Source organism: Balaenoptera physalus (assembly GCF_965194825.1).
Source record: "Balaenoptera physalus genome assembly, chromosome: 18".
NCBI lineage: Eukaryota > Metazoa > Chordata > Mammalia > Artiodactyla > Balaenopteridae > Balaenoptera > Balaenoptera physalus.
The window spans coordinates 3,984,942-4,008,211 of NC_138899.1; the positions used below are offsets into that span (position 1 = coordinate 3,984,942).

Consider the following 23,270-nt stretch of genomic DNA (forward strand, 5'->3'; position numbering starts at 1 on the left):
TTTCTTTTGTAATTTCCTTTTTAGATTTTAAATGTTTTCTGAAGTCAACTTTAGACATTTCATTTTTCCTAAATAATCACCATTTCATCCAATTTTCAAGTTATTAGCTTAGAGTTTAGCAGTGTAACCACATATAACTATTTTCATTTATTTTGTATCTCTTTATTGTTATTTTATTTTGTCTCTTTTATCTTGGTTAAGCTAATTACTTCCTGGATGCTATGCAAATGTATTAGTTACAAAGTTTCCGGATTGATAATTAATTGAAGCTTTTATACTTATCTGTTTGTCTTGCTTTCTATAGAATTATTTTAATTGTTTGGGTTAAGTTGAGTTTTTCTTCTGTTTTCATTCAAAATTTGTTTAATTCCTCATGTGTTTTCTGATATTTGCCCTTAAGCTCTTATTCCACTTTATCTGTGAAATCCCTTGGGGTCTGTTTCAGGTTACATTTCTCCAAAGAGGAATGGCATTTGTTTTTCCAGGCTCCTGCAATCACTACCATCCTGAGACTCCTTTAAGTTAATTTATTTGCCTAGGTTTTTTACAGCCTTGTAGGTAGTGTGAATTCATGTTGAAAACTGGCTGAAGAACTGGGTTGTGGTTATACATTCTCAGAGGATTTCCCTTTCCTTCCACTTAGAGTGACTCTACATCCCCAGCCTGTTGCCACAGCGTAAACAGTGTCCTTTCCTCTCAAAAGTGCCCCAGTTTTGGAGACAAATTATGTGATGACTCGATTCTGAAGTCATGCCAGGTAAGTTTCCTTCCTGTCCCCTTTGGGGTGGCAGATTTATTTCTTGTTTTCTTTCATAGAAAGAGTGCTAACACTTTGGGGCCAGCTCTATTCAGGGGATTCATGCTAGACTTCTAATCTCGGGTGGCCCGAGTCTACATCTGTCTCCTTTCTCCCTTGCCCTATGCAGCCATCAAAATAAAATCTCTCATGTATCAGAGTCCGTGGCACAACCCTTGGAAGAGACGTTTGCTTGGAATACAGTCTGCAATATGAACAACAGTGGTGACAGTGGATTCATGTTAGCTCTAGACTTTATCCTCTATCAAGCATCAATCATCGTAAAGTAGCTTTTTCTGTCTTTCAATATTTTTGCCTTGAATTCAAATACAATTTCATGATCCCTGAGTTCTTTTTGTATACGTTTATCAGCGATTCTTCTCCTTTTCTTTATGTCCAACAAGTCTTTGTAAGGATGTTCTAGAATGCATCACTTTGTGTACACAGATGCGGGTTCTATTTTTGATCAAACCAGAAAGATTGTCCTTTAATTAGTTTTTCTTATCCCATTTACAATTGTTGATTTGACAAGCAAGTTTGATCTCAGTTTTGTCATATTTCTTATATTTTCTTTTCCATTTCCTTTTGAATGACTTTTCTATTTTTTTCTCTTTTACTTCATGGTCTCTGTGTTTTTAATTTGGTGTGTGTGTGTGTGTGTGTGTGTGTGTGTGTGTGTGTGTTCCCTCTGAGTGTTTAGAAGGATTAGAGTCTGCATTTTTTTTCATATGGAAAATTCCTTTTTAAGTGTTAATAACATGTTCACAATGCTCTAAAAAAAACTTAGGCAGGGGATACTGGTGAACAATGATAAGAAAAAAAGCTATTTTTTAATCTGGTTTCCTTTAATTTCCAGATGAGGAAATGAAAACATTATAAATTATTCTCCTTTCTCTTTTCCCTTCATCTTCCCTACATAACTAATATAATTATGTTGTCATAATTTGTTTTTCCAAAGGCCTTATATATGCTCTTAAACTTCTACTAATTATGTTATCAGCTTTAGGTAATTCTTTTGATTCCCCACCATGAAAGACGTTGGACTCTTAGAACACGACTCCCCTCCTCTCCTTTCCCCTTTCCGTCTCCAGATTGGGTTGATGTGATGTCACATGATTTATGTCATTTACTTCCTGCCCCATACCTTTAGTTCAGGACTGAGACGGATTCAGTGCCCACCATTAATCTTTAACTCCAACATCTTCTTTCGTCTCTTAGATGGATTTGTTATCAAATAAAGATTTGTTATCTTCTTTCAAGAAGAATGCATAGTCCTTAAAAGCATGAATGTTTGAAAGTGTCCTTTCTTACTTTGTTGACACTTCAGCCCTCTTGCAGACACTATACATTGACTGAGTGAAGTATTTCCAAACTCTTCTCCTCTGCCTTCCTCCCTTGCAGCTAGATGTGGCCTGAGAGACCTTTCTGAACCAGAGACGTAAGCAGCACACTCCTGGGAATCTCCCCTGTGGTGTTGGTTCAATGAATAAAAGACAGAGAGAGCTGGACTGGGCCTTGCCCTTTCATCTTGTCTTGGACACAGAGGCAGTGCCCACAGGTAGAGGCAGACTCAGTCAACAATCGGCAAATGTGTCTGATGCCCGGATTGTCTCCCTGGAATACCAGTCCCAGCTTCTTCTATTTATAAAGGTTACAAGGCTAAAACCGTGTTTTCCAGAATCCCTTGCAGCTAATTCTTGCATGTATAATACACGTGCATCCACCAGCTAGATGTATTTAAGTGATTACACTAACCCTGAATCAGGAAATATTGAAAGTTAGCATTATTAGAACCAACAAACCATATATATCCAAAAATGGCCATTTGAATGCAACTAATATTAAATCTTAGGAAAATATATACAGCTTTAATATGTTTCAGCAATCAGAATTACCTTTTAAAAGCATTAGCCATCCATTTATTTTTAAATGAATAGAAATTTATTTTATTTAATAGTTCTAAAAGGTGGGACTTCCCTGGTAGTTAAGAATCCGCCTGCCAATGCAGGGGACCCGGGTTTGACCCCTGGTCTGGGAAGATCCCACATTAGTTACTTAGTTGGGAGTAACTAAGCCCGTGCACCACAACTACTGAGCTTGCACTCTATAGCCCGTGAGCCACAACTACTGAGCCCACATGCTGCAACTACTGAAGTCCGTGCACCCGTGCTCTGCAACAAGAGAAGCCACCGCAGTGAGAAGCCCATGCACTGCAAGGAAGAGTAGCCCCCGCTCGATGCATCTAGAGAAAGCCCACGTGCAGTAATGAAGACCCAACACAGCCAAAAAAGAAAAAGAAAGTTCTAAAAGGGGAAAAGATACAATGGACAAAAAAGGAGTTTTGATTTCCTATTGATTTTCCATGGATACAAAAAAACTAGATACTATTGTGTGGAAAAACAGAGTTCTTTTTAAAATAATGGGTGGAAAACATCTCAAAACAATACAATTTTCAGTAATACTAGCTCTAAACTCAAGAAAAATGGGGTCAAACATAAATCAGTTGATTTTTCACATAAGCCTTAGCAATATTTAAACCACACAAAGAGCCATTTAGATAAATCAGAAAAAAGAGCTCACAGAGAAAAGTAAAGTGTGGGCCAAAATTTTCAGTAATATGGGGAACGTGCATAGCAGCTCTTTATCGAGTGGCTTTATGATGTATTTAAATAACAGAAAGACAAAAGTAATTTTAATTAAAACATTTTAACTTGTCCAAAATAGGTATTATTTTAGATATTATATAGATATTATTAATTCCACAAATATTGGCTGAGCGGCTAATATGTTCCCAACACTTTTCTAGGCACTGACAATACAGTGGTGAACAAGACAAAGTATTTCCTCAGAATCGTACATTGCCTTGGAAGGAGGCCTGAGCCTGTGCACACTGACGGGAAGTGAGGGGTGTCCCTGCCCCTCCCCCAAGCGTCACTTACAGCTCATGCAGCACCTACTACCCCAGAAGCAGATCATTCAGAGTCTCCGCCTGAGTTCCTGCATGACTTTCCTCAGTCTTAACAATAATAAATAAATATTGTGCAAACCAACCAACCAACACATCTCCCCTGGACCCTCTTTTTATTATGCTGTTTTTTGCATGATTTACCCTGGTGGTAAATCATTATTATGTGACTATTATGTTTGCTCACATAAAGAGCAGACGATCCTGTTATAAATCAAGCCTTCTTACTGTGGATATATACTAGAAATGATGAGGATTTTATGCAGTGAAAAGACTCTCAAGCCCCAATGAATTACAGGGCTCATTTGTAGCATTTCTCAAATCAATTAACTTCTGTTGAATTATCACCTTGACATTTTCTTTAAAGTATTTGGTAGCAGGGATTATCTATACTCTATACTTTTTTAATTTTTAAAAATTTTTACATGAAACATCTTTATTTTGCCTGAATTAAAAAATTATTTTTAATTTTTATACAATTTTTAAAGGTTACTTTCCATTTACAGTTACTACAAAATATTGGCTATATTCCCTGTGTTGTACAATACATCCTTGAGCCTGTCTTTCACCAGATAGTTTATGCCTTCCCCCCACCCACAAATGGTAACCACTACTTTGTTCTCTATATTTCTTAGTCTGCTTCTTTTTTGTTATATTCACTGGCTTGTTGTATTTTTCAGATTCCACATATAAGTGATACCATACAGTATTTATCTTTCTCTGTCTGACTTATTTCACTTAGCATAATGCCCTCCAAATCCATCCATGTTGCTGCAAATGGCAAAATTTCATTCTTTTTTATGACTGAGTAGTATTCCATTGTGTTTGTTTGTGTGTGTGTGTGTGTGTGTGTGTGTGTGTGTGTGTGTGTATACCACATCTTCTTTATCCACTCATCTGTTGAGGGACACTCAGGCTGCTTCCATATCTTGGTAATTGTAAATAATGCTGCTGTGAACTTTGGGGCACATGTATCTTTTTGATTAGTGTTTTTGTTTTTTCAGATCTATACCCAGGAGTGGAATTGCTGGACTGTATGCTAGTTCTAGTTTTAGTTTTTTGAGGAACCTCCATACTGTTCTCCATAGTGCTTGTATCAATTTACATTCCCACCAACAGTGCCCAAGGGTTTCCTTTTTTCCACATCCTTGCCAACATTTGTTACTTGTTTTCTTTTTGATGATAGCCATCCTGACAGGTGTGAGATGATATCTCATTGTGGTTTTGATTTGCATTTCCCTGATGACTAGTGTTGAATCAGTTTATTGAAAGGTGTGGTGAGTACCAAGAAACATCTGGTCAGCGACTCACAAGTCCAGCAGGTTTGTGTTGGTAAACACAGGTGGGAAAGATCCAGAAGGGCATATTCACCTTGGCTCTATTCAGGGACCCAGAAGGCAAGATAGAAGATTCAATAAACTTGTATGACTGTAAATTATTTAGAACAAATTGTAAAACATTGTTAAATTTCCATCTTACAACCTTTAACAAGACAGGCATTTGAAATATTAACTACAAAATAATTTTTTAAAAGATAAAAAGAAAAAGACAAAAAAAGAAATGCTTTAAACATTAGCATGTACCTATTACTAGATAAGATATTTCTAGTTTCCTGTTCACTTGAATTAGAACAAAGATTTTAAAGTTTATAGAAAACATTCGCACACCAAAGTCCAGCTACTGCAATATAATCAGCTCCTTTTTATACAGAGATTGATAAAGCTTTTGCTAGATTGGCTGTACTTGCTGTCTTATGTGAAACGTTGTAGTTCAGCACGCTGTACAAACTGCAGGGGGAAAAATGGGGATTTTATTGTAATCTGTACTGTCTATAGCTATTAGAATTTTTGTAAACCTAGATCCAGGATTTAGCATATATTTCCTCATCTAAAAATTTAAAAAACAGCAAGTGAAAAGAAATGTAAATTTGATTTATTGTGTCAAAGACAATTATTCTTTTATGTTTATAATGTATTCAAATTCTGCACAGAGAGGAAACTAATTTTAGCTAAATTCTTAAAGGCACAGGCATAACTTCTGAAATTAGTAAAAATCCTACAATATACCACTTCCCTCTTTTATCAAGTCAACTATACTTATTTGGATATTAATACCAAATATGTTCTTAGTCAATATTTGAACACTCTTCCCATTTTTTATGGTTTTACTCTTTTGTTCTGTTTGTAGTTTTCTCTGAATTAAAAGAAAAAAATGTCAATCCTCTTACACTGTTGGTAGGAATATAAATTGGTGCAGCTACTGTGGAAAACAGTATGGAGGTTCCTCAAAAAACTAAAAATAAGACTACCATATGATCCAGCAATCCCACTTCTGGGTACATACCTGAAGGAAACAAAAATCACTATCTCGAAGCTATATCTGCACCTCTATGTTCATTGCAGCATTATTTACAATAGCCAAGACATGGAAACAACCTAAGTATTACTTGCCTGGTTGTTTAAGGGTATGCATAGGTGATCAAAATCAGTAAAAGCAAATTACTAACATATATTAATTAGGCTACAACACTTCTGCTTAAAGAGTAGGTTTATTCTGTCTTTACTGGGCAATTTCTTCTGCCTAGTACAGTGGGAAAATTATATGTGAGAACCTGCAAGTCCCTCAGGGCACAAGGAAGAATTAGGCAATGACTACAACAGGATAGTTACTACAAAATTCTATCCTTACTCAACTTACCCTGAGAACCAAATAGATGTGGTCATAGGAAGTACAATAAGGTTCAATGTGTTATTGATAAAAAGAAATCCCATGTACAGTAATCCCTGCTAACCACAGGGGAAAAAAGTACCACCTTTACAGAACCGTCTCCTTATTTATCAGAAGTATTGTCCACCCTGTCAGGAAAATTCACTCTTCAACCTGGAACATACTGATGTGAACAGAGAGGATGCAAAAGCAATGCCTCCATCAGAAATATAAAGAAATAAAAATAAACAATAGAAGCAATGAACAAGTCCTTGCCTCTGCTCCAAGACATCCCTTTCTCTTTCCTTCACCTTTCCCATCACCTAAGTAAATGTTACCTGTGGGCAAGGCAAACCTAGTAGATTTGAGTTAATGGCTTGAGGTAAGCATGAGATTCTATCAACCACAAAATGTCATTCCACTGGCATGCTACAATGTAATTGTAATCATTAGGGGAATAATAATAATGATGATGATGATGATGTTATTAATGTAGTATCTCTAAGAGACAAATAAATTACCCAAGACAGAATTATATGGGATGATTTGTGGCTAATTGCCATATGAGGGCCCTGGATATCTAGAAAAAAGGATAGTTCCAAAAGTGGAGATATCAAGAGATGAAGACTAATTTCCTCTGTTTCACACATATCTTTCAAGCTCCAGGGATTGGGCTTTGCTCTGGGCACACAGGGATGATTAAAGTAAAATCGTTGTTTTTAAAGAACTCAATCTAGTGAATGGTGCTAATATCCCCAAAGATAGTATAAAATTTAAAATAGAAGTGTGTACCAAATATGATGAGGACGGGTTTCAGTTCATATGAATGTTGGCACCAGGCCTGAGTCTTGAAGAATGAGTTAAACATTTAGCAAGAAGACAGGAAGTAAAGGACTTTCTCAAGAGAAGAAATCATTTACAACGTGATGGAGAGAAAATAGCAAGGTCAGAGAAACACAAACTCTTTAGCACAGTTGAAGCTTAACAAAACGTACAAAGTTAGGGATAGAGAGACGGGCTAGGGCTAGTTCAGATAATCATCATTTCATCCAATGTTCAAATGATGAGCTTAGAGCTTAGCAGTAGCCTGAGTGCTTAAGATTTGGAGAATTGTTTCTGTTGCTGTTTGGGCGGGAGGCCGACTTAAACATGTCATTCTATAGACAGCTGTCAATGGGAAGGAAGAGGTTAAAGGTGAAGGGGAAAGAGGCATGTTAAGGGTCAAGGACTCATAAAAATGGGAGGCAGTGGCATCTGCGGAACTGCTGGAAGGTTCCTCTCTCTCTGACTTGTATCTGATGCTGTTACTTCTCGTTTCACAAGGAAAAGAGAAACAGATGGCAGAGACCTCCGTCCCACATCACCTCTCTCAGCGCCCAGCACCAGTGCGTATGCTTCTGTGTCTTCTCCTTGACAAGGGTGACCTGACTGTAGTCCCGGCTAAGGTCCCCCTCCACTCTGCAAAGACTTCACACCAGCAGCCCTTGCCTCCTCTTCGGCTTCATCCATTTTCCCTTTTTATGACTCCTGCCCATCAGCGCACGTACGTGCTTTTAATTCCCTTAATGGGACAAGAAGACAAAACCAAAACCCCAAACTCGCTTTGTCTCGTTTCCACCCCCAAGTTTTCTGTTTCTCTTCTCAGCAAAACTCCTGGAGACATTTGCCCTCACTCTCTCCAGGAATGTATTTATAAATTGTATTTGTCTGTTTACTTAGATTTTTTAATTAGGGTGCTGAGATGTGAAAGAAAGTCATCTTATAGATGCCGTTGACATTTTCCAACGTGGGGGAAATGCAGGGATAAACATGATTGCTCTTCCTGAAGACGAACTGGATGGAGAAGGCGGTAATGAGGGACACCTGCTCTCTCTCAAGCCAGGACTCAGCGTGGTGGACCTGATCTGTTTAAGCAAGTGTCTCCCGCGGAGAGCTGGGGCATCCCTAGCGGGCTGGGAACAGCTTCCCGCCGGTCTGACTGTGCCGAGGGCAGCCCCAGCTCCTTTGTCGGTGCTGAGTCTCCAGCTGGATTGCAGACCCTCAGGACAGGGGTCAGTGCCGGCCACCTTTGTATCCAGAGAAGTAGCAGGGCTCAACTGCAGCTTTTACAGTGTCTGTTAGTCTGTTTTCTGGTCTTTGAAAGGCTTGTTTGCCTTTCTCTTTTAACTTGATGTTATGGTTTTATTTACAATTTGATTTTGAATTAGCAAGTCTTTGTTTTCTCTGATGCTTTCTTGCCCTTAGCATTTTCAGTGTGGTTCAAATTTGACTTGCTTAAATCGGTTTTCATTCTGTGGCCAAGAGAAGTTATTGGCATAGTACATTGTTCTGGTACTTCCTGTAATTTTCTTTCTTCTTGTTGCAAACAAGTAGCTAGGATTTGTGATTATTTTATAAATCCCTCCTCCTCCCAGGATCTTGGCCGGCACGAAAGCAAAGGCAGTCTGTCTACTGTAAAACGCTGAACCCATTGGGGAGATGACCCCGACTTTTCTGGAGGGTCTCAGGAAGAGGGAAGCCTTGAGAGAGAGGAGATAGGGTGGGGGAGTCCCAGAACACCTGGAAGGGGTGTGAGATCTACGGGTCCTGAGAGCAGAGTCTCCTGGCCAGGGTCTCTGCTGCCTCCATGCCTCCTGCGTTGCCATACGGGAGCCCCTGCAGGTAGCAAGACTAACGTGGAAATCACGTCTGTGTTCCTAATGCTATGGGGTTGTAGGTCCCCAGAGCCCCCTGGCATATCCACTGGGCTCATGGGGGCCAGGGCCATGTGTGTGTTGCCATGACTGTGTAGGCTGTTGAGTAGAAAGGCGTCCCCATCGCCTTGATGCTTAATAAGACTGCATATACACACTGCTTCAGAGCCTGAAAATAAATGAAGTTGAATTTTCTATTTTCTGCTTGGAATGCAATATTTTCATATACAATTGATCCTTGAACAAGGCGGGGGTCAGGGGTGCTGAACCTCCCCACCAGGGAAAATCTAGTATAACTTATGGTCAGCCCTCCGTATTCGAGGTTCCTCCAAGCCCACCAGACCACATACCTTGGGGATTCAACCAACCCTAGATTGTGTAGGTCTGAAGTATTGACTAAGGAGGAAAAAAATCTGTGTATAAGTGGATCCTCGAAATTCAAACCTGTGTTGTTCAAGGGTCAACTGTATACACACACACATATATACAAGTATACGGAGCACAGGTGACTTTCATCATCGGTCTTGATTTGAGTATTTTTTAACTGTTAAAATGATCATTGCAATCACATTACAAAGAGACATCTACTCTTTCTAAGAGGTAACCACTCTTAAAATAGCGTGAATCTTCTAAACTTATTTATTTGCATGAGAACACATATACACTTATTAATGAGCTCACTCTACATTTAGTTAATGCTCCTTGGCCATATTTGATGACAGCCCACCAGACTCGTTCTAATTGATTAGCTGCCCATTATTATTGTGTAAAATGACTGTTCTTTAGTTTATAGTTCCACATCCTTATTGATGGGCATATAGTTGTTTCTTTTCTTTGTGTTTTACTTTTAAAAACATCCTTGAGGATATTTTTGTGTGCACCTCTATGAGTAGATAAATCTAGAAGTGGAATTCCTGGCTCTAAAGATACATACTTTTTAAAAAAATTTGGTTGCTTTTGCCAAATCAACCTCCACAAAGTTAGCACAATTTATACTCCCACAAAAAAAAAAATATTAAAAGCACACAGGTGGTGTGAATTCAGGCCCCATAGAAACAGGAGGGACAGCCTGTGGTTACAGATGCATTGGGGGGGGGAAATATTTGGTGTGTGCTCTTCCCAAGGCAAGGTGCTGTCTCACGTTTCTGTATACTTGGTTTTGAGAATTTTTTAAATTGAGAACTTTTAGTATTTACTTGGTGCTTAGCCATGCATTAAAAAAAAATGCCTGAAAGTATTATCCAGCATTTTATAAAGGTAATGTTGTATGGCTTTTCTGATTGGCCATATTGCCATATCTGGAAGCCTTGTCTTTTTACATTGTTTGTGATCTTACTATACACAAGTTGTAAATTTTTATGGAGTCAAATTTGTCGATCTTTCATTTGACAGCAAAGGTTACAACTGGTGGCATTTCTATTGACCAATGTGATACTTTTAATAGAATTAAACAGAATTAGACAGGAGTCATGGGACCCTTGTCTTTGTGACTTTGGGTTTTTTGTCACTGTTGCACTTACCTAAAATTATAGAATAATGTGCATTTTTTGACCTCAGAAAACACCTAAACATCTAAATGTGCATGTGTGTATAACTTCCTAGTTGGAGGGAAACATAAGACAGTGTAAAAGTAACTTTATTAAAATGGCATCAATTTATGCTTGGCTCTAATTTCTTCTTGGTTCCAATGCATGGCAGTTTACATCTCCAGATTTGTTTTTTTACAAGTAAAACAAATGGCTACCAATTAGACAAATTCCATCCTGGACTTTTGACTACTGAAAACTCAATTCCTCATCTATTTAAATTTGTATTAAAAAATCTCTGAAGTCGTATTATGCTTCATTTTAGATGTACGGAAATGTAGTATCAACACATCCGAAATGTAAGACTAAATTGATTAGAATTTTGTATGTATGGGAAAACATGACGTTAATGTAACAAATTTAAAAGTGGGAAATCAGTAAAGTGATTGGGTTAGTGCTTATCACAATGCCAAGCAATTAACTCTATCATATTTTTAAAGTCAGACCTGCCGTTGATCTGTTGAAGTGACCAAGTTGGTGGTAATCAGCATTTTAAATCAAAACCCTTCATTACATGACTGAAGCTTTATGAATACCTTAAAACTGGAAGTTAGGTTTTCACATTGCTAAATCAATTAACTGGTTGAGTGAAGAAGAGAGTCATAGGAAAAAATATGGTGATGTCATAAAAATCAAACAAGAATGTGATGGACCAAAGTATTTACCATCTGGAAAGGTGAGTAATAAAACAGTAAAGGTAAACAAGACCTCTAAACTAAAAGACAAATAATTTTCTATAATTATAACCTCTTCACTCAAGATACTTTACCACTGACAAGCTGCAATTCAATCCTCTACCCTTTGGCTGATGGCTTGGACTTGAATTTACTTTAGAAATAAGCTCCATAAGATGAAAGCATTGGAAATGATGTCCTTACATAAAATCCCTCAGTGGTGGAATTACAGATCTGACAATGACTAAGCCAGGAATTTTTACTAATAAATTCGTTAATTAAAATGCTACTTTGTAAGATAACTTGAATTTAACAGAAGAACAAAAAGTGAAACTAAGGACATTTTTGAACTTCAGGTATTTGTTCCTTTACCACAAGAGATATGGATTTATAATCAATCCTATTAAGGATAAGCAAAAAAGTATTACAAAAATATTTAAGAATTTGGAGTCCTTCTCTTGGCTTTTTTAAAACCATGCTTCGATATCAGACATTATTGATTTCCTTGTAGAAATTAACATACTTACATTTCTTTCTCTATAAAGTTCCATGAAGCTGTAATTACTTTCATAACTTTATTGCTTTATTAAGGTTTGTAACCATTTTTTAAGAAATTCAAAACCACAGTTCTCACAGGTATTCAGTCTTATTCCTATATATAAATAATTGTTATGCTCACCAGTATTCTTTTTCCAAAGCTTCTCTAATTCTGAATTATGTCACTATACTCATCTTTATCTATCCATATATCTATCCATCCATCTATCATATACTATCTATCATCTATCTATATATCTATCTATCTATCATCTAGAGACGTAGTTTTCATCTTCATCTGGTGTGTTTGCATTTGTTAGTTTCTCCAGAACTGTCTCTAATTACTACAAAAACTATATACTTCATGATTGGTTACTTTTTCTTCCTCATGTTATCTGCCTTTATTGTTTCAGTAGGTGTTACAAGTTCTAAAATAGAGCGTCAAAAATCTCACATATTTTTTTCAGCATAGTTTTTTCTTGGAGTCCTCTGTTCTCTGGTCTCCTATTTTGCTCTCCTGGGTCTACCACCTGTCTCATATTGTTTTATGTTCCTTCATCATTACTCTAAGAGCGATTACTATTGCTTGGATCCAATTATTGATTCCATTTTGGGGAATGATCCCTTATTTTCAAAGAGCACATTCTAAAGTGAAGGTCAGTAGGAATAAACTGAGTCCTTGTAATCCAAAAATTCCTTTATTTTAAATTTTATTTTACTGAAAGTCTTTTTGCAACAAAATTCTAATTTAAAATGTTTTCTTATGCACAATTCTGAAGGTTTTTATCCTTTAACTGGAAGTTTTTGTTGTTATTATTATTTTTTACTTTTTAAAAAAAAATTTATTTATTTATTATTTTTGGCTGTGTTGGGTCTTCGTTTCTGTGCGAGGGCTTTCTCTAGTTGCGGCGAGCGGGGGCCACTCTTCATCGCAGTGCGCGGGCCTCTCACTGTCGCGGCCTCTCTTGTTGCGGACCACAGGCTCCAGACGCGCAGGCTCAGTAGTTGTGGCTCACGGGCCCAGTTGCTCCGTGGCATGTGGGATCTTCCCAGACCAGGGCTCGAACCCGTGTCCCCTGCATTGGCAGGCAGATTCTCAACCACTGCGCCACCAGGGAAGCCCATTTTTGTTGTTATTAATGGGAAAAATCTGATCCTTTTCTGATTCGCATCCCTTTGTGGTGATTTTTATTCTGGAAATTTTAGGAACTTGTCTTTAAACTTTCTGTTTTCTATTATTGCACTGATATAATTATTGTATTCTTTTCTCATTCATTCTGTTGGACATTTGTTAGTCTTCTTTTATTTGCAGACTCCTGACCCTTCGCTCTGGGAAACTATTTTGTGTTGTTGTTGTTTTAACCATTTTAACATTCTATTTTCATTCTTGTTCTATTTGCCCTTTCTTCCCGGCATTTCCGTTTGCTGAAAAAAGTTGTGTTTCAATTTCTTGGAATAATCTTCCAGTTTGCTTATCTTTTCACTCATATTTTCCACCTCTTTGATTTTTGTTCCATTTCCTAGGGTATTTCCTTGGTTTTTAAAATCCCACCACTGTTATTTGATATTTTAAATTACTTAAATCATAGCTTTAATTTCCAAGTGTTCTTTTGTTTTCAATTTTTAAGAGTATCTTGTTCTCATTTTATGGATGAACTTTCTTCTCGTATCTCTCTCTAGACATTATTTTTCTCTCTCTCTTTGGGTCTCATCTGTTTCCTTGAGTATCAGTTTCTTCCGTGATCAGCTGTCCTAGTTAAACTTGGCGTCTTTCCTACCACAAGGATTTCATTAAGTGATCCAACGGTTCACATATTTGAGATGGAAACAATAAAAGCTGCTTGGAAGCTCTGTTTGTATGGGCAAGTCTTGTCAACTCACATCCTCATCTTAGGCAATTGTTCAAGAAGCAAGAAAGTAACTTGAAGGGCTCTAATGTGAGCATCTTTGTTCTGGGGCAAATTTCTGTAGTAAAGACCTACGCAGTGTTTCGCTTGGTGGGTAAGCACTTGGGTACTGGGTAGAGATAGGGGATGTTGTAAACTGACTTAAAACCAGACTTTCCTATAACCAATCCTCTATTTTATACCCTAAGCCTTACTACAGTGATCTTTTGTAGTTGGTATTTTTGAGACCCACTGCTGTCTTGGGGTCATGCCAATGTCTCTGTCCTTGTCTATAACTTATTCCTTTCCTTTTCTAACTTGTCCGTCAGTTTGTGATCTGTGGAATGAGGTGTCAGCATCACTGAGGAGCTTGAGAGAAACACAAATTCTCAGACCCTACCCTGCACCTACCGACTCAGAAGCTCTGGGGTGGCGTCTCGCAAGCTGTGTTTTAATAGGTGTTTTTTTTTTTTAAGCAGAGACAATTTGAGAATTGCTGCTCTAGACTGAAGCTTCCTCATCTCCACTTCATTGGTTATATCACCTCCAACCGTGTTCAGGCTTCCAGAAATTATGGATTTCTCTTGACAAACATGTTTCCTGCTCCTTTCATTGTTGTGTTTTCACGACAGAGGTCACAAATATATATGTCTAAGGGACAAAGCAAATAAAATTAATGAATGAATTGGCTGGGTGACAGGCACAGGGAGTGAAAGGAACTATGGGAGCTTCCCCTAAAGGCTGTGGTTGCCATGTGGTCTACTCTGTCCAGCCAACAGCATCCGAGTAAGAACGTGGGATCATTGTTGTTGTCAGAGTCTCAGGTCTTTCCAGTGCGGGGCGGGAGGGGGATTGGAAGTAGGGTGGTTTCCTAATCAGAAACATTGTGTGTACCCTCAAAACAGTTTGTGGGTCACCCGGGTAACACTTTATTTATATCATTTCCTTCTTTAATATTGTATTAGTGGAAGCTTGGCAGGAAAAGGAGATGAACCCCTGCTGTTAATCCCCCCCTTTTAGCAAACATCTTTCTGTTCCTACTTTATTTTTTGTTTTTGGTAAACATCTGAAGGCCTTTTATTTAACTTGATCCATACTTGCAACTGAATTGGAAATTTTCCACAGTCTTTCTGTGAACTAAGAGTAGTGAATGATGGTGAGGTAGAAGTCAGAGTCTTCAGAAGTTGTGTCCTTTTAGTTAAATGGTATCTTTTGTCTCTGCTTTGATTGACCAACAATTGGACTAGAATAGACCTTGGCTTCTTTCACTTAGCATAATTTTTTTCAACTTTCATGCATGTTGTAGCAGGTATCAGTACTTCATTTCTTTTTATGGCTGAGTAATATTGTTATATGTATATATTATCCATTTGTTTATCCATTCATCCACTGATGGACATTTATATTGTTTCTGCTTTTTGACTATCATGAATAATGCTGCTATGAACATTCATGAACATGTTTTTTAATCAATATAATTTTTAAATTTTCTTGGATATATGTGGGTGTGGAATTGCTGGGTCATATGGTAATACTATGTTTAACTTCTTGAGAAATCACCAAACTATTTTCAAAAGTAGTTGCACCATTTTACATTTCCACCAACAATGAATGAGGGATTAAATTTCTCCTCAGACTTGCCAACACTTTTATTATCTGTCATTTTTACTGTATCCACGAGTAGGTGTGAAGCGGTATCTCATTGTGGTTTTGCTTTGAATTTCTCTGATGACTAATGATATTGAGTATCTTTTCTTGTGCTTATTTGCCATTCGTATATCTTCTTTGGATGAATGTCTACTTAAAGACTTTGCTCCTTCTCTTAATTAGGTTGTTTTTCTTTATATTGTTGAGTTGTAAGACTCTTTATATGTTTTAGATACAACTCCTTTATCAAGTATATGATTTGCAGATATTTTCTTCCATTTCATGGATTTTCTTTTCACTTTCATGATGGTGTCCTTAGAAACATCAGGTCCACTTAATTAATATTCTTTTTTAAAATATCAGGAATGGGTATAGAATTTTGCTCCATGTTTTTTTTGCTGTTAAAAGATTTATTTTATATCATGTATGATGCCCTAATGTTGAATTAAACTTGTATATCCAAGATGAACTTAATTGATTATGGCCTAATTTTACATTTGTGTATATGTGTACATATATATGCTTTTGGTTTGTTGGCTTGTTTTTGTTTTGCCTCTTGGTTCTGATAAAGTCTGGGGGTAACTATTATTTTTATGGTAATTAAGGCTTTGTGTTTCTAATATTTCCAGATATAAATATTTAATGCATCCTGATTTGGTGCATGAATAATGTTATATATTGACTCTCCTGGGCCACATATGGCCCACAGACATGTTTTGTTTGGCACACACAATACTGAAAACATAGGGACAGCTCCCATAAAAAATGTGGAGATTCAGTTTTATTGAAAAACTCTGCATAGGTTTCCTGGAGCTCATATTCTTCCCCAGCAACAATCCTGGTCTAGTTTCTAGTTTCCCCTTGGGGCAGGTCATGTGGGCTCCACATTGCTGCCATCTTCTGCACTGTTGATTATCATTCAGTCATTGATGTTACCTTCCTATAGCTGTATAGATAGGAGCATATAATCTCTGGAGTAAGGATCAGAACCTTTACATCTTCATTGTAAGTTTATTCTTCCATTGTTTCTGCTCTTATATGTTTTGTAATACTTCTTTATATATATTATTTGCCCTGTGTATGTGTGTTGAATGGGAGATAGAAAAGGTACCAGATCCTCTGATAATTTCAAGTACAATAGTAGAAATCTGAAAGACATAGAGGATAGGATGGAGGGGTTTTCCCTATCTTTGGTGGTCAAGGGGGCTTCCCTGAGAGAGATGCCTGTCTCAGGCATTGAAGTCTGGGTATCCCACTTTAAAGAAGAAGAAATGGACTCAGAGGTGATAAAGAACAAGGTAAAAGTCACAGAGATATGAAGGGATAGATCTTAGGCTTATTTTACATTTAGCTAAGAGTCATGCCTTATTCATGCAATTTTGGATAGCAATTTTTACTCTTTGTATTATTTTAATATGTGTCTAATCCATTTTAGAATATCAAGCTCCCCAAACCACTCCCAGGATATTTTGAGGTCATTTTGACTAGTTTTTTTTTTTCACTGGCATGCGAGTGAAAACATGTACCTCAGCTAACAGTGATCTATTCTAATTTTTCACTGGCTATTCTAATTATCCAAAACTTAGCACCATCTATTCAATACCCTTCATTGGGTTGGTGGTAACACGGGTGTGTGTGTGTGTGTGTGTGTGTGTGTGTTACATACAGTGTGTACATTTAATAAACAAGTTCTTCCATTAAACAGACTATCATGGAGTCTTGTCAATCAGGCATCTTTCAAAGGAATGTGTATGCCACTATCCTAAAAAGAAGTTGATTTATTTTTGCAAAAACCCTCACAATAATTTTAGTAGTCTATATGAAACTCTTCTTACATAAACATCAAACACAACAAATTGTTTTTCACTCAGACACATGCTGTAAAGAATTATTTATTATGTTTTTTAAAAGTATGTGTTACATTAAAATTCATTTTCAATGACTGATTATAATAATCTGACACATTCATTTTACGATGTATGGCTTTAATATACTAAAATATATAGAAGGATTTCATTAATTTAAAGAAAGCCATTATTCTATATAAGCTAATTTGAATTGAATTGCCTTTTCTAAAAGCCAAAGTATTCAGTTATAAAATTCCTATTTAATGCATAATATAATCCATTATTAGTATCCAAGTTTAAAATAGTAAGAAGAAGAAGAAAACAACCACTGCAAGCTAATATCTTCTCCTGGAATGCGGACAAGATGGTAATGAATTAAAGCGATGGGGAAATGTTGATTTAATTTTGGTTGCTCAATTTCACTTTCATTCTTCTGATTGCTCAATAAAAACTTTGCAGTAGTTGTCTGCTCATCAGAGTTATGTCTGCTTAAAAGAAAAGTTTTGTGGGAGAAATCAGGGTTCACTAGTGACAGCTTTTTTGGTCACCCCACCAGGGAGGGGTCCTTCGAGGGGAGCTAACGTAGTATAAACACCCAGTTTCGGGTCTGGTGCTCATTTGTGCATGTTTAGATAGTTGATGGTTAATGCACCCAGAGGCTAACATGTCCCAGCACACAGACATCACTGAAACTCACACTTACATAAAAACACACCTACCAGGTGTCTGGGATACTTGGCTTTCCCAATTATCAGCCTTGCCCCATAGGGGGGATGTCATGGAAACCAAATTACAGCAGGAGGAGTTAGTTTGTGATCTTAATGGTTTAGGTCAGTATGCTGAGATAACGCACTGCATTATCTACTCTCCTGTTACACCTATGCCACTAACCAAATATTTACATTCATCCACCGTGAAAGCTTAAATACTTAAATATCTTAATACTTTTAAATATGTTAAATACTGTTTAAGGTAATTTGTGGTATTATTTATTTTTGTACTTAATTCTCAATATTCTTATCACCAACGCACGTACAGCTTAAAAACATGTTGGTTTATATCTCATTATTCTATAGGAAAATCTTCAAGTTAAATAAAAAAATGGAAATGCTAAGGAAGATACAGTTTTCACCTTTTCACATAAAATACTCATGAAAAATGGTTTAATCAGCTAGGTATTGATTTATGTAACTTAAGGATTTAGAATACAAGATATGTTGTGAATATATAATATTTTGTGCAGTCTTTTTATCTGCACTTTTTTATCTTAAGCATAAGATTGTTTATTTTTTATAAACTTACACATAATTTTCAGAATAGACAAGAGCATCAGAAATATTATAATAAAGATTTTAGTAACATTTAGGGATACCAATATATCTTATATTGAATATGTCAATCAAGGCAAGAAAGAGGATTCATTCATTCGTATAACAAATATTTATTGAGCTCTGTTTTGTTTCAGCTACTAGAAATACAGAGATAAGTGGATACAGTTCCTGTTCACAGGAAGCCTACAGACTAGTTGGTAGGGAGATGTGGAAAAAAACATTTATTTTATAGTACAACATTTGCCTAAGTAGAGGTATATACAAATTGCTGTACAGTTCCAAATATGAAACTTTTTAAAACTTTTTATTTTATTGAAGTATAGTTGATTACCAATGTTGTGTTAGTTTCAAGTGTACAGCAAACTGATTCAGTTATACATATACATGTATCTATTCTTTCCCAAATTCTTTTCCCATTCAGGTTGTTACATAATATTGAGCAGAGTTCCCTGTGCTATACAGTAGATCCTTGTTGGTCATCCGTTTTAAATGTAGCAGTGTGTACGTGTCAATCTCAAACTCCCTTAAGTCCGCTTGAGGCCACCTAGAAAGGTTCCATAGGGAAATCAGCATCTGAACAAAGATTTGCAACTGACAAGTTGCAAAGGACCCCCAAGCCAAAGGGAGCATTGTCTACCAAGACAAAAATGTGAGTGAATGTAGAAGATTCTGGAATCTGTAAGTAGTTCACTTGGCTGAATGAGAAGTACAGTGACAGAACGTAGCAGGAAGTAATACTGAACAAGAAGGAGAGAAGCCAGTTCAGAAAGGGATTTGCAAACTCTGGAAAATATTTTAAAATCTTATAAGGGAAGAGGAAGTGGTATTCTTTCCTTAGACTTCACGTTCAGATCATTGAAGGTACACATTCAACTGTAAGAAATAACACAGAGAGACCCCATGTGCCCTTCACCCACTTTCCCCCCATGCCACACCTCGCAAATCTGGTTTTGGATTAGGAACATCACTCTGTTGGTGATGGGGAGAGGATGATGAGAGACACAGCCTGTGTCAAAGGACCACTGGGGAAGCTCATCTGCGACCCAGGAGAGAGAAAACGAGGGCATAGCCCAAGGTCATGCCAGTGCAGGTGGAAAGAGGAAAATGGATTTGGGAGGCATTTATCATGAAAAGTCACAAGATTGGGTGATTGACTGGTTGCTAGAAGCACAGAAAGACAGGGATGCAGAAGACTTCCAAGTCCTGTCCTGGAAGATGTGTGAATGGTTTACTAAAACTGAGTACATGGAAGGGGAGCAGGTCAATATCAAATGCAGTAGAAAAAGCAAAATGATTGATAATTATGATTAATGTAGCAAACAAAAGCCATCAGTGTCCTGAGAGGAGCATTTGAGATGATTGCTCTCTCTCTCAGCCAAGCTTCCGGAGAGAGGAGTCTTGCCTTCACTTTGGCCAGTCCCTTCACCATTTACCCTTTGCTCCACTGCAATCTGGCTACTTTTTTTTTTTTTTTTTTTGGCCGGACCCCATGGGGGATAGTTCCCCGACCAGGGATTGAACCCCCAGCCTTAGCAGTGAAAGTACCGAGTCCTAACCACTGGACCGCCAGGGAATTCCCGTGAATACCGTGTTTAAAAGTTATTAAATAATAATAGATTTATGGGCCAGGAATGTGAGAGAATCCTTCCTAAGAAACATGTCTTCTTTCTGTATGGCTCCCAGAGACACAGTCGTAAAGAAAAATTGACTTTTAATGCTGTCCATGTGATTGAATACGCGGGCAGACCGAGAACTGCTAAATTATAGTGCAGATTCTGAACCGGAGTTTCTCAAACCTTAATGTGCATACAGATCATCAAGGGATCATGTGAAAATGCAGATTCTGATTCAGTCAACCTGGGGGCTACTGGGATCACACGTTGGGTAACAAGGTTCTAAATGTTAAGCAAGTTGTTTTCGGCATTGGCTGCTCATTGCGTGTACCTGGAGAAGTCGGAATAGTCCCAACGCATTGGTTCACTGCCAGAGATTCTGATTTTGGTTGGCCTGGTCGGGTGTGCAGCCTGTGTATCAGGGCAGCCGAGGTTAAGTCTCCTGCTTGTAAACTAGGACCCCTGTCCTTCTCATTGTGATGCAGAATCGAGGGTAGGCCCTGGGGCCTGCAGACAAGTGTGACAGGTAAGGACTTGGCCCAGAGATCAAACATTATTGGAAACTTCCTGAGTTGTGCCTAGTGGCAGTGGCTTGGTTCTTTTGAAGAAGGGTGTCAGTCGTATAGTGGAAAGATGGGGTAAGGCTATCTTGCAGATCTCCTGATCGGGGAGGGGGGCAGGGAGGCCTCACCTGAGAGAGTAAAGCAAACAGCCAGAGTGCGTCTCTGGAGGGGGAATCCCTTCGGCTCCCGGTCATCAGCTCCGTGATGTCTGCCAGGGCTGAGAGCTCAGGATCCGCAGGAGAACGGAGAGCAGCTGCATCCGCATCCTTGACCTGCCTCGGGGTGCACAAATCTCCCATGGCACAGCCTTCCAGACTGATCCGGAGCGTGCCGGTGACCGGTTTGTGCCATCGTAATACCCAAGGGACATAAACTCTGAACCTTGCAGATGCTTCGTAAGTCAAAAGAAAAAAAAAAAAAAAAAAGGGTCCACATCTGTGCGCAGCCCTGATAGCGCTGATGCAGGTGCCAACATTTAATAGGTGGCCTTGGAGAAACACAAAATCATGGAATTATTTTCTATGGCGCTATGGCTGTGGGCCAGGAAGCCTCAGTCCACAGTGGGGGACACCTAACAACGTGGAACAATTTTCTTTGTTAGTAATAATAGTAAACATTTGCTGGACCGTTACTAGTTAGCGTCCTAAGAACTGTTCCTATGTTATCCAAATTAGCCACACAAGCACACCATGTAAAAGGTGACATCTCGTTTTTGCACACGTGAAAACAAGGCACAAACTGTTCTGCAGCTTCCCAAGGTCACACAAAGTCATACAAGGGCCTGCACCACGATGGCTGCCTCCAGAGGCTGCAGGTTTCAGCACTATGACCTCATGCTTCATAAGCACAGCGCTGTGCCTCCCTGCAAAAGTCTAGGCATCACTGAACAGAGTGCTTATTACGTAATCAAATCACTAGCAAAGGTAGTTCTTTCAATACTGCATAACTGGAAAGTGATTGCAACCCTGAATTTCGCATTTTAGTTCCCCTACCTGGGACTCAGGAGGTGAACACAGAGCCTCGTGGACTCATTCTTCTGTAACAGCTGCAACGCCATATGTTAAGTGAATTTTGGTCTGATTGCTCTCCTGTGAACACGACGTGCTAAAAACAGTGTAATTGGAAGCTAGAGTTAATTACTAAGACTTGAAAATTTTCAGAAAGGAATGCTGGGAAAAAAATGTGTCCTTTTAAAAAAGGACATTGTTTTCTTGTTAGTTGGCCTTAACTTACTGAATTCCTGATTAGCACCAAAAAATACCTTCTGGGTGATAATCTAGCTTTGCTTTATAAACAGAATTGTTATAAATGTTTCTCAAGAGCTATGATACCCTGGATTAATGTAGTCATCTCACATGTAGGTCATGGTAGGCAAGTGGAATATTCAAATTCTCACAGGCAATTTAATATTATATGTTTTTCATGATAAAACTGTGAATCCGAAGAAACCTCAGTTTTATATATTCTACCTTCCTTCCTCCCATCAGGCTAATGATGATAGAATTGAAAAATGAGCCCCCTTGTGTTTTATAGATGAAAAAGTCAAGGTCAAGGGGCGAGGTTGGCTCAAGGTCAAACCAAATGTTGGCAACAGATAAGAGAATTAGAATAAGGATGATGCAGAGGTTTCAACTCTAGCCCCAGCTTAGTAAATTTGCAATAGATTGACTGCCCTGGGGACTGTTTGATGAAGGGTTCTGAGACCAGCCCTCACTGAGGCTAGTGCGGTGATTGATTGGTAATGTCTGCATGGGCTGGGGGTAGAGGAGGGATGAAGGCATTCACTGACCCTTGGCAAGAGGAGGGGCTGGTGGCCTTTCAACATCCCAATGGTATCCCATACCTCAGTGACAGGCGGGCTGCCAAACTTAAGCAAGATGCAAAGTCTGTTTGCTTACACTGATTACCAGCCTGCATGTTTCAGTTAGAAAATCATGGGATGCTGGGTAAGAGTCAGTACAACTGGCTGTGAACTAAGGGGGAGGGGAGTGCCATGCGGACTGTTAAGAAAGATCACCGGGACTTCCCTGGTGGCACAGTGGTTAAGAATCTGCCTGCCAATGCAGGGGACATGGGTTCAATCCCTAGTCTGGGAAGATCCCACATGCTACAGAGCAACTAAGCCTGTGAGCCACAACTACTGAGCCCACATGCCTAGAGCCCGTGCTCTGCAACAAGAGAAGCCACCGCAGTGAGAAGCCTGCACACCGCAACGAAGAGTAGCCCCTGCTCGCCGCAACTAGAGAAAGCCCGCGCACAGCAACAAAGACCCAATGCAACCAAAACTAACTAAATAAATAAATAAAATTAAAAAAAAAAAAAAAAAAAAAGAAAGATCACCTATTTCCTGGGACACTTCTGGATTTTGCCCTGGGCGCCTAGGAGAGGGCAATGTGAGGGCAGTAAAACCTCTACCTAAGTGGCCA

General features: G+C 38.4%; 1 long non-coding RNA gene across 1 annotated transcript; it reads right to left on the bottom strand.

Moving 5' to 3' along the window:
* Nucleotides 1-13,366: 13,366 nt before the first annotated feature.
* On the bottom strand, nt 13,367-22,812 carry LOC309647727. Its single transcript, XR_014256266.1, has 2 exons — nt 20,973-22,812; nt 13,367-20,788 (listed from the first exon to the last, which is right to left on the bottom strand). It is a non-coding gene; the product is annotated as an uncharacterized lncRNA (long non-coding RNA).
* Between the last annotated feature and the right edge of the window lie 458 nt (nt 22,813-23,270).